The 12,859-nt window shown below is 41.3% G+C and overlaps 1 pseudogene; it reads left to right on the top strand.

Moving 5' to 3' along the window:
• The first annotated feature begins 1,304 nt into the window (after window positions 1–1,304).
• Window positions 1,305–1,428, top strand: LOC145033039 (5S ribosomal RNA; annotated as a pseudogene).
• The last annotated feature ends 11,431 nt before the right edge of the window (window positions 1,429–12,859 follow it).

Here is a 12,859-nt window from a genome sequence, read left to right as displayed (position 1 = left end):
TCTAACCTCTGGCGTCTGCTGCGCATATTCTCCCGCGCGCCTTGCTGACCCTTCCCGACAGAGATGGAGACCCCAGTCTCGCCCCGGTTTAACCACTGGCTTCATAAACTCAACACTAGGGCAACTCAAGCCTAAAACTTTTATGCATCATGCACTCATTGGAGAACACTCCATCATCATAATATCTAGCTAGTTAGTGGGCACTATGACTTCCCGCAACATTACGACAGCCTCTGACTAGTGATAATACAGCTCCCCGTAGTATCACAACGCCAACGAACTAGTGAGTACTACGGCTCCCCGTAGCATCACAACACGCTCTGACAGGTGAATACTACGGCTCCTCATAGCATCACTACTCTCTCTCTCTGACGTGTGAGTACTACGGTTCCCCGTAGCATCACAACTTCCTCTGACTGGTGAATACTACGACTTCCCGTAGCTTCACTCTATACTCTAATTCTCATTACAATGCCACACTAAGCTCACTACTTCTGCACCGAAGACTATCATAGGTAGTTACACACACACTTGCCCTGATATGCATTACAGACTCTGGCGGAAACCACCATAACATAGAACCTGCCGCTGTGGAGATCGACTTCCTTAAATAGTCCCTCTTGATGACAATACACGAAGGGCTCCCACTGGAACCGCAGATTCATGATACATCACTAGTCGTCTTAAACCCAAGACTCTAAATAACTCCGAAATCGGGACGCTATATGCAAAAACCACAGAACACCATAACAGAGCATTCAATGTCCTGCCTCTACCACTGATTCCCTTACTCACAGCACCATACACATACATCAATACATTTCCTCTGAATCCCATAATAATTTCTATTTCACTGAATGCGCAACTTTAGTGCATCCAAACACTCAATTAGAATACAAGGAAGGCGCTAACTCTTCAGAACACACTGATGATCCTCCGAAACCCTTTCCACTACTGCTCAAAATCCAAGCAAGAATACACATCCCAACCCGGGAGTTGGCTACTCAACAATCTTCTACCCATATTTCCACCCAAAAGCTCTCAACTGCCCATACCATCATTACAAGTCTTCCACTTGAAACGTCTCTGACCACCACCAGATTCTTGACCATTGACCACATGCATTATCTCGCCCTGCACCTTTCCTGGATCACCAATGACCCTAATCTCATGAATTCAAGTCACAGGTTTCTGTATCCAACCCCTAACCGCTCTTGCACAAATCTTTGTATCTCAATAAACCACCTAGTTCTCCCCCACTTAGGGTTCAAACCAACACTATTTGACACATCAACAATCTCACAAACTATTTTCACCAGCAACAACGCACCTGCCCCTGGATCCCATCAGAACTCCGCAGTTAAGCGTGCTTGGGTGAGAGTAGTACTATGATGGGTGACCCCCTGGGAAGTCCTCAAGTGCTACTCAATGCCCGATAATCCCCTTTAAGGAAATCAATCGATCTCATATACTCAGAACCTCAGATGAGATCCTCAAGAACTTCTCGTCACGACTACCTCTAGTCATTCCAAGTCTCGTACCAATCCAAAAGCAAACAACTCCACTGACCAACAATATCACTGACTCATAGACAGGACCACGAAATCATCATACTCCCCCACCACGACTCATCAACTGACGTTCCATCACATGGATCTTCCCAAGAATAAGGACCCACTCCCATATTCAATACCCAACAAAGATAGAAAAACCATTGCACTAATAAATTCAACTGGACTCCTCATTGACACTTCTACAATACGCCCTACTATACTCAAATAGGTGTAATGTGGTCATCGACTATCTCAGTCCCAACTGACTATCCGCTCATGGAAAATTACTGCTTCGCGGCACACATGCTACCTGATACTCTGACGGAAAATCATCCTCTATGATAACCTGCAGGGTTTACCCCTAACCCCAAAAATTAAACATCATGATTCTCATGTTTTACACACAAACATAAACAGCACCACCCAGGTCATAAAACGTGACACATCCTCTGATTGCTCAACTCTGACTGAAATTCTCCCATCCCTCTGACTCCTTACAAAAATACTCTAAAAGACTCTCGACCTCCCTCTCAAGGGACGCCTCTTCGAACTCAATCATGGCCCACTGGCCTAAAACCCATAGGGTCCAATCTCTACCTCATCAATCATAGCCGAAGAACCACGAGCATCGTTCACTACGAACCCTGGTACTCATTGTGACATCCCCAAAATCTCGGCCAGAAAAGACCAATTTTCATTTATGCTTTTAAAATAATTTTAGAGTAAATCCTTTTGATTTGAAAGAGTTGCGGAATTTGTTACCAAAAACAAAACATGATAAAACAATGTTTACCAAAGCATTTCATAAAAGAAATGTATTTTCATTATATAATCAAAACTCGAGGTGTCATATTCTGATACAAACTAATAAGCATAAACGATAACATTACAAGTCCTTCAACAAATATATACATATACAGACTTGAAACAAAACAACTTGATGGTTCATCCATCTTACGCCCTCGCGCCACTTCTTGTAATACAAATAAAACTGAGTGGGACAGGCTTGGGAGCCTGGTGAGCATATAGGGTTTTCAACCCACAATAAATAATTAAATTAATTTTCATCAACCAACAATAACCCAATTACCCATTCCCGTTATTCTCACTTTATGTCCCTAAAATAACTAACACAAGGGACCTAGTCTAAGAATATTTCATCGGGGTGACAACACATGTTTCGGGGGTTCCTCAGCAATATAAGTCAAATAAGGCAACCATGAGTGGGATGGAATACAGCGAATGAACACCCAAGTTCATTAACACCTACAGGTTATGAGCTTAGCGTTCCACGGGACTGTCTAGAAAAGTTCGTGGTCGTCATCTAAATTCCGCTAGATGATTGGATAAAAACAACATCGAGGTCTCTCATCTATTTATTACACACCAACTATCTACCCATGTTCTACCCAACATATTAGTAGATAAAACATACATTTTTATACATAGTTTCAAAACCTGTATAGCATGCTCAATCAATACATTTTCCACATAACAGATAAGGCACACCCACATAACACATATTTCATAGAGAAATAATCAGATCTATAAGATAGAAGAAAGTGAATATACATTCACACACATAACAACAAAATATACACGTAACACGTATTTCGTATAAAATACTTCATAATTATGCATTAGAAGAAAGTAACTACACACTCATTTGATCAGAAGATGATCGGACAGCACTACGGCTCGTAGAAGTAGTAATCCTCAGTAGATATGGAAGATATCTACAAAAATCGAACTTCTCGCGGGCAGAGCTTCGGCTCGGGAACCGCACTTCTCGGGATCTTCGGGATCTCGGGACTTGCTTCGGGACTCGGGAATATTAGCGGGGCTTCGGGGTACTTCTGGCACGCAAACCGATGTAACACAGGAGAGAGAAGGGAGAAAAATAGCAAAAGAGTCGGCTGCCCTCGCATCCTATTTATAGAGGCTGGGCCTCGGGTTAACGCGGGGCCTACGAGGGTACGCGGGGCGTACGCCTCGGTTCGAATGCGTCATCCGAATAACTCGAGTGCGAGTGTCGACATACCTTGGGTACGCGGGGCATACACGAGTACGTGGTGCGTACTTCGGATGAGTCCGGTGACTCCTCTTCGGATAATGCCGAATTTAATAATTAAATTTAATTATTAATTATTTAATAAACTTCGAAAATTCATATCTTCTTCATACGAACTCCGTTTTCGACGTTCTTTATATCCACGTGAAGGTGAGACTAAGCTCCACAACTTTCGTTTAGACTCTGTCGGCTAATTTTGATTTATTTTTATTATTTATTTTTAATAGACCGGGATAGAAAATTTCGTTATAAATTCATAACTTCTTCGTTTGACGTCCGTTCTCGCCTAACTTTTTATCGCTTCGATAGTAACAATGAGATCTTCAATTCTCGTTTAGATCACTAAGGATAAATATTGCTCTAACGTAAATTTCACTTTTTACGTCATTCAGCGTTGTCGGTTCTGTCGCGAAACTTCGACAGGTCATAACTTCTTCCTTATAACTCGGATTTCGTCATTCTTTATATCTTCGGAAACCTTGTTTCAACTACTACAACATTATCTAAAGATATCAAGTTTATTTTACACTTAAATTTTGACGCTTATTTTTATTCTTAATTAATCAAACCACATAATTAAGCAATTAAGCACAAAACACATAATACTCAAATAATACACTTCTATTATTTCAAAACGGGTTACAAAGGTTAACCTAGACTATTATATCATCATTAATGACAGGCCCAGAAACACAGGCGTTACAATTCTCTCCACCTTAGAATGATTCCGTCCCTGGAATCACACATCAACAAACAAATGCGGATAACGACCCATCATGTCACTCTCCGTCTCCCAGGTGAGATTCGGCCCATTCGTGTGTTTCCATCGGACAAGCACTAACTCGACCATCTTGCGTCGCAACTTCTTAGTCTTTCGGTCAACAATTGCCTCTGGTTCTTCAATCAACCTTTTGTTCTCATCGATTCTCAACTACGAAAGTGGAATCATGTCGGGAACTTCCCCCGTGAACTTCCGTAAATAACACACATGAAAAGTGTTATGAATTCCATTCAGTTCTTCTGGTAGTTCGAGCTTGTAAGCTTGGTTCCCAATCCTCTGAAGAACTTTAAATGGTCCAATAAACCTTGGACTTAATTTTCCCTTTTTCCAAATCTTATAAGTCCCTTCCACGACGAGACTTTAAGCAAAACCGAATCCCCAACTTCAAAATTCCTCGGTCTTCGCTTTTTGTCAGCATAGCTCTTTTGACGATCCTGAGCCGCTAACATTCTTTCCCTAATTATTTTCAACTTTTCAGCAGTTTAATGAACTAACTCCGGTCCCATAAATTGCTTTTCCCCAGCCTCAAGCCAACAAGACGGCATACGACACTTTTGTCCATACAAAGCTTGGTAAGGTGCCATCTTAATGCTCGAGTGAAAACTATTATTATAGGAAAATTCTACCAATGGTAAATGTTCATCCCAATTACCTAGGAATTCCAAGGTACATGCTCTCAGCATATCTTCAAGAGTTTGTATCGTTCTTTCAATTTGACCATCAGTCTGCGGATTTTAAGTTGTACTTAAACATAACTTGGTACCCATTTCCTCTTGTAGACTTTTCCAAAACCTTGAGGTGAAACGGCTATCACGATCCGATACAATCGTTAACGGAACACCGTGAAGCCTCACAATTTCTTTCACGTAAGAATTTGCAAGCTTTTCCATAGACCATTTCTCCTTGGCTGCTATGAAATGCGCACTCTTAGTGAATCGATCAACGACCACCCGTCTCATGTCGTGACCATTCTTTGTTCTGGGCAGTTTAGTGACAAAATCCATAGCAATGTCTTCCTACTTACCCATAGGCACAGGCAATGGTTCTAAACTCCCGTATGGTTTCTGATGTTGTGTCTTGACTCTTGAACAAGTCACACACTCAGCCACATACTTTGCAACATCAAGTTTCATCATCGGCCACCAGTAGTAGGGTTTCAGGTCCTTATACATTTTAGTGCTACCAGGATGAATCGAGTACATGGTTTTGTGAGCTTCTTCCATCGAAAGATCTCTGATTCCTCCTGTCTTAGGTATCCAAATCCGATCTTGGGACACCTTCATTCCATGACTGTTTACACCGAACACCAACGTTTTGCCCAAATGTTCCTCCTTTCGGTCATTCTTTTCAGAAGCTTCCTCTTGATCTTTCTTTATACTTTCCACAATGGTCGAGACAACTTCAATTCTCAACGCTCTTGGCCTTTTCCTTTCAAGATTGACTTTCCGATTGAGAGCATCAGCAACAATATTAGCTTTACCAAGATGGTAAAGTATCTCACAGTCATAGTCCTTGAGTAATTCTAGCCAGCGTCGTTGCCTCATATTCAATTCCTTCTGATTAAAGAGATATTGGAGACTCTTATGATTAGTGAAAAGTTTGCACTTCGTGCCATAGAGGTAATGCCTCCATATTTTCAGAGTGAAAACTACCGCTGCCAACTCCAAATCATGAGTCGGGTAATTCTTTTCATGTTCCTTCAGCTGTCGAGACGCATATGCTATCACCTTTTCTCTTTGGGTTAAAACACAACCCAATCCAACACCAGACGCATCGCTATAAACAGCGAAGTCTTCAGCTCCATCGGATAGAGAAAGTATCGGTGCCTCGCATAGCTTCTTCTTTAGCTTCTCGAATGATTCTTTATGCTTCTCACTCCAAGCATAAGTAGCTCCTTTGTGGGTCAAAGCTATCAACGGAGTAGCAATCGAAGAAAAACCTTGGATAAACCTTTGGTAATATCCGACTAATCCTAAAAAGCTTCGGATCTCTGTGGGACTTTTCGGTTGTTCCCACTTCATTACAGCTTCAATCTTTGCTGGATCAACCATTATCCCTTCTTGGTTGACCACGTGACCCACGAATTGGACTTCACGAATCCAAAAATCACATTTGGAGAACTTAGCATACAGCTTCTCCTTCTTCAAGACTTCTAACACTTCTCGCAAGTGTCTGCCATGCTCCTCCTGGCCTTTCGAGTAAATCAGAATGTCATCTATGAATACTATCACAGATTTATCAAGGAACGAATTACAAACTCTGTTTATTAAATCCATGAATGCTGCTGGAGCATTGGTTAGTCCAAACGACATAACCAAAAACTCGTAGTGTCCATATCGGGTTCTGAATGTAGTCTTTTCTATATCCTGCTCTCTTACTTTCAGCTGATGATATCCTGACCTAAGATCGATCTTCGAGAAATAGGTCAAACCTTGCAATTGATCAAATAGGTCATCAATCCTCGGCAAAGGATATATATTCTTTATTGTTGCCTTATTCATCTCTCGGTAATTGATGCACATCCTCATGCTTCCATCTTTCTTCTTCATGAATAACACCGGAGCTCCCCACGGTGATGAACTAGGTCTCATGAAACCTTTGTCCAATAACTCCTGAAGTTGCATCACCAACTCCTTCATCTCCGTCGGTGCTAATCGATAAGGTGCTTTTGCAATTGGCGTTGTTCCGGGCAACAAGTCAATACGGAATTCCACTTGTCGATCAGGCGGTAATCCAGGAAGATCTTCGGGAAATACTTCCGGATAATCACACACCACTGGAATACTCTGCATCACCTTCTTTTCCTTCTTAGCATCAATCAAGAATGCTAAATCTGATGTACATCCCTTGGTCAAACACTTTCTGGCTTTCATTAGGGAAATAATTCCAGAATTCACTCGGTGTTTGTCCCCATACACCATAAACGAATCTTTCCCAGGCGGGTTTACTTTAACTATCTTCTTCTTGCACAATATCTCGGCATCATTGTCACTAAGCCAATCCATTCCCAACAAGATGTCAAAACCATTAAGTTCGATAGGTAATAATTCTTCGTGAAACTTATTCCCATTAAGGTCGATTAAGAAGTTTTTCATACGATGGCTAACAGGTACAAACTTGCCACTAGTAACTTCGACTAATAAAACATTATCTAGTCTATGAACAGGCAAAGCTAGTTTTCTACCAAATTCATGCGATATAAAGGAGTAGTTGGCTCCAAAATCAAATAAAATTTGGGCAGGCAATGTGTTTACGAGAAAGGTACATGAAGCCACATCGGCTTCATCTTTAGCAGCTTCCAGTGTCATCGGGAATGCTCTCGCCTTTGGCTTTGGTGGAATCTTGGGCTTAGCTGCCTCCTTCTTCTTTGGACAGTGTTTCAAAATGTGTCCCTCTTCATTACAACCAAAACACATCCTTTTGTTGTTCGGACATTCATTGGAAAAATGTCCAACCTTTCCACACTTATAGCAGGTTACATCCTCGCTACATTTCCCAAAGTGCTTTTTCTTACACTTATCACACCACTTCGCTTCGCCTCCTTTTCCTCCAAACTTTTTCGAATCAGATTTCGAAAATTTGCCTTTCTTACCGGAACCAGATGTTCCCTCAAACTTTATCTTCTCACCAACCTCAACCTTGTCGGTGGTTCTCCCCTTAATCATGTTCTCAACAGACTTGGCAGCCCAGATAGCTACCTCTAGAGTATGTGCCTGACGTACTGGCACCTCGTACTCCCATGGGAGTCCCTTCGCATACTGGTCCACCTTTTTCAGCTTGTCTGGAACGATACGCAAGGCAAACTCCATCTTATCGGTGAAGTTATTGGTGTATTCATCAACTGACATGCTGCCTTTCATCAATGTCAGAAACTTGTTCTCTAGTTCCAATAGATTTTCAGAACTTGCGCTTGAACTGCACCAAGAACTCTGCCCATGTCAATTGCAGTGGCTCATTTCGGCTTAAAGTCTTCCCTAGAGTGTTCCACCAACGAACGGCTCCACCTCGGAACTGACGCACTGCATAGATAGTCTGCAACTTGCCTCTGCAGCCACAAGTCATGAAGGCTAACTCCATTTCAGAGATCCAATCCATCACTCCTATCGGGTCCTCCTTTCCATTGAAGGTCGATGGTTTGCAAGTTAGAAAGTCCTTGTACTTGCATCCCATTCCATCATTCCTTCCATTATGGTTGTTTTGCCTAACTATCGGTGGGTTGGCTTGACCAACAGGCCCACTGAAGTTTCCACCTTTCGAGTGTCCTTCATTTAATTCGGGGACTTCCACACGAATTGACAGTTCTTCACGATTATGTTAAAGAAACCGCCTAGTTTCATCCATCTGACGATCCAACATTGTTTGAATCATCATTTGCACACCAGCCATGGTTATTGGCTCAGGTGCTGCTGCTACGACAGGTCTTTGTTCAATCATTGGTGGTTGATTCATGTTTCATCAGCATTTCCAACTCCACTTCTTATTCTCACCATTTTTGATCTACACACCGAATAAGGTGAGATTAGATCCTCATTCACGATAGATATTCAAATCATCCTTATCACTTCGAAATGTTTACATGCTAGTTTTAATATCGTAGACATACGCTTAGAATCCTACACACATAAAGTTTCTAGATCCGGTAGGCAACAGAACATAGATCCGAACAAATAATATCATATATGGCAACATATAACATTTAGCACATAAAGCATTTTAGGCAACTTTCCTAAAATAAACTACTGCTCGTGTCTAAAATATAATAGACACACATCTCAAAATTTCACTTAGCATTCTAAGTTTAAGTCTAGAAATCCTACAAATTCCTAGTTCGCTTAAACTAATGCTCTGATACCAACTGTGACATCCCCAAAATCTCGGCCAGAAAAGACCGATTTTCATTTATGCTTTTAAAATAATTTCAGAGTAAATCCTTTTGATTTGAAAGAGTTGCGGAATTTGTTCTCAAAAACAAGACATGATAAAACAATGTTTACCAAAGCATTTCATAAAAGAAATGTATTTTCATTATATAATCAAAACTCGATGTGTCATGCTCCGATACAGACTAATAAGCATAAACGATAACATTACAAGTCATTCAACAAATATATACATATACAGACTTGTAAACAAAACAACTTGATGGTTCATCCATCTTACGCCCTCGCGCCACTTCTTGTAATACAAATAAAACTTTGTGGGTCAGGCTTGGGAGCCTGGTGAGCATATAGGGTTTTCAACCCACAATAAATAATTAAATTAATTTTCATCAGCTAACAATAACCCAATTACCCATTCCCGTTATTCTCACTTTATGTCCCTAAAATAACTAACACAAGGGACCTAGTCTAAGAATATTTCATCGGGGTGACAACACATGCTTCGGGGGTTCCTCAGCAATATAAGTCAAATAAGGCAACCATGAGGGGGATGGAATACAGCGAATTAACACCCAAGTTCATTAACACCTACAGGTTATGAGCCTGCTAGCGTTCCACGGGACTGTCTAGAAAAGTTCGTGGTCGTCATCTAAATTCTGCTAGATGACTGGATAAAAACAACATCGAGGTCTCTCATCTGTTTATTACACACCAACTATCTACCCATGTTCTACCCAACATATTAGTAGATAAAACATACATTTTTATACATAGTTTCAAAACCTATATAGCATGCTCAATCAATACATTTTCCACATAACAGATGAGGCACACCCACATAACACGTATTTCATAGAGAAATAATCAGATCTATAAGATAGAAGAAAGTGAATATACATTCACACACATAACAACAAAATATACACGTAACACGTATTTCGTATAAAATACTTCATAATTATGCGTTAGAAGAAAGTAACTACACACTCACTTGATTAGAAGATGATCGGACAGCACTACGGCTCGTAGAAGTAGTAATCCTCAGCAGCACTACGGCTCGGGAACCGCACTTCTCGGGATCTCGGGACTTGCTTCGGGACTCGGGAATATTACCGGGGGTTCGGGGTACTTTTGGCACGCAAATTGTTGCAAAACGGGAGAGAGAAGGGAGAAAAATAGCAAAAGAGTCGGCTGCCCTCGCATCCTATTTATAGGGGTTGGGCCTCGGGTTTACGTGGGGCATATGCCTCGGTTCGTAAGCACATGCGTCATCCGAAGAACTCGAGTGCGAGTGTCGACATACCTTGGGTACGCGGGGAATACTTCGGATGAGTCTAGTGACTCCTCTTCGGATAATGTCGGATTTAATAATTAAATTTAATTATTAATTATTTAATAAACTTCAAAAATTCATATCTTCTTCATACGAACTCCATTTTCGAGATTCTTTGTATCCACACGAAGGTGAGACTACGCTCTACAACTTTTGTTTAGACTCCGTCGGCTAATTTTGTCTTTATTTTTATTATTTATTTTAATAGACCGGGACAGAAAATTTCGTTATAAATTCATAACTTCTTCGTTTGACGTCCGTTCTCGCCTAACTTTTTATCGCTTCGATACTAACAATGAGATCTTCGATTCTCGTTTAGATCACTAAGGCTAAATATTGCTCTAACGTAAATTTCACTTTTTACGTCATTCAGCGTTGTCGGTTCTATTGCGAAACCTCGACAGGTCATAACTTCTTCGTTATAACTCGGATTTCGTCATTCTTTATATCTTCGGAAACCTTGTTTCAACTACTATAACATTATCTAAAGATATCAAGTTTATTTTACACTTAAATTTTTATGCTTATTTTTATTCTTAATTAATCAAACCACATAATTAAGCAATTAAGCACAAAACACATAATACTCAAATAATACATTTCTATTATTTTAAAATGGGTTACAAAGGTTAACCTCGACTATTATATCATCATTAATGACAGGCCCAGAAACATAGGCGTTACACTCATCCCATGACATCTATTCTCAATATGCTCCGGTATATGGTACACGAACCATAGCATCACTCTTCCATCTGCTCCGATGTATGGTACTCGAACCATAACATCACTCCTCACTTCACTCCGACGTATGGTACTTGAACCATAACATCACTCCTCAATCCGCTCCGATGCATGCTACTCGAACCATAACATCACTCCTCTATCTGCTCCGATGTATGGTACTCGATGTAACACCCAAAGTTGGAAAGCCAGAAAAAGAAAGAAAACCCCAATTTTAAGGGGAGACTCGGCGAGTCTGGGCGGGATCCAGGTCGAGGTGTAAGCGACCGACTCGGCGAGTCGAGCAAAGTGACTCGGTGAGTCTGGTCTGGGCAAGGAAAACCCTAAATCTGGTACTTAGAGCTTATTTAAACGCCTCATTCTCTTCCCTAAGGCTCCTTTAGTGACTCTTTCACTCAGAACAGTAAACCCTAGCCGCTATAATCATTTTGGAGCAAGATCTGACCCTTGGTGAAGCTTTTTGGAGCTTGAGAGAGAGGATAGTCATTGTGGAGCAAGAAGGGGGCCTTGGATCCAGAGTTGGTGGAGTATTTTTGAGCATTTAAAGGTAATAAATCGTTACCTTCCCTCTTTTGTTTAATAGATCAACCTTGGCTATGAGATTTGGAGCTTGTATGCCATGCTTAAGAAACTATTTCGAGTTAGAAGCCAGATCTGAAGTTACTACTTCAGATCTGAGTGTATCTTGGCCTAGAAAGTCATAAAGCATCTGTTCTTGGGTTGATAGTGAAGCTTCTTTGTCTTAAACCCTAGTTTGGATTGTTTTAATCCTAGATCTCTTGATCTACACGTAAAGTTTTCCACTTTACATGACGGATAGGCCCTAGAAGTATGGATCTATGAGTTGGAAGCCCTGTTTGGCTCGAAAAGCCACACCATGGATTGAGGACTGAATAGACTCGGCGAGTCCTTTGAGTGGACTCGACGAGTGGTATGAAGATGGAGGCGAACTCGACGAGTTGGATGAACAACTCGGCGAGTGTGTTGAAGATTGCCTTGGACTCGGCGAGTCAAGTCGTGAAACCCTAAACCCTTCGAGTCAAGGCTCAGATTAGTGAGTTGAGTGGGGACTCAGTGAGTTAGATAGGACAGAACTCGGAAATCAGTGAACTCGGTGAGTCAATAGACTGACTCGGCGAGTAGGGTCAACATGGAAGGTTAACTTTGGCCAGGACTTTGACTTTGATCAGAGTTGAGTTAGTTGACTTTTAGAGGACTATCAAGCTAAGTGTTGCTTTGTTATTGGTAGCTCGGAGAGTTAGAGGAGCAGCGTTTTAGAAGGTGGTTGGTTAGCAGTCCGAGGGTTACCAGCAGACTTCAGCAGTTCAGGTGAGTTTCCTTCCAGTAAGAACGGGTCTAAGGCCACAATGTCGGCCCGTTCAGTTAGCAGTAGTTTCCGGACTTCGGTCCGATGCAGTAGTTAGTATGTTTGATTCCTTCGTGGCCCAGACAGGATTTATGTGCTATGTGTTATGTGTTATGTTTTCCGGGCTACGG

Source organism: Lactuca saligna, chromosome 2, assembly GCF_052625555.1.
Source record: "Lactuca saligna cultivar CGN05327 chromosome 2, ASM5262555v1, whole genome shotgun sequence".
In the NCBI taxonomy this organism is placed as follows: Eukaryota; Viridiplantae; Streptophyta; class Magnoliopsida; order Asterales; family Asteraceae; genus Lactuca; species Lactuca saligna.
The sequence above is the reverse complement of the archived record's forward strand: the minus strand, read 5'-3'. Positions and strand labels throughout refer to the sequence as shown.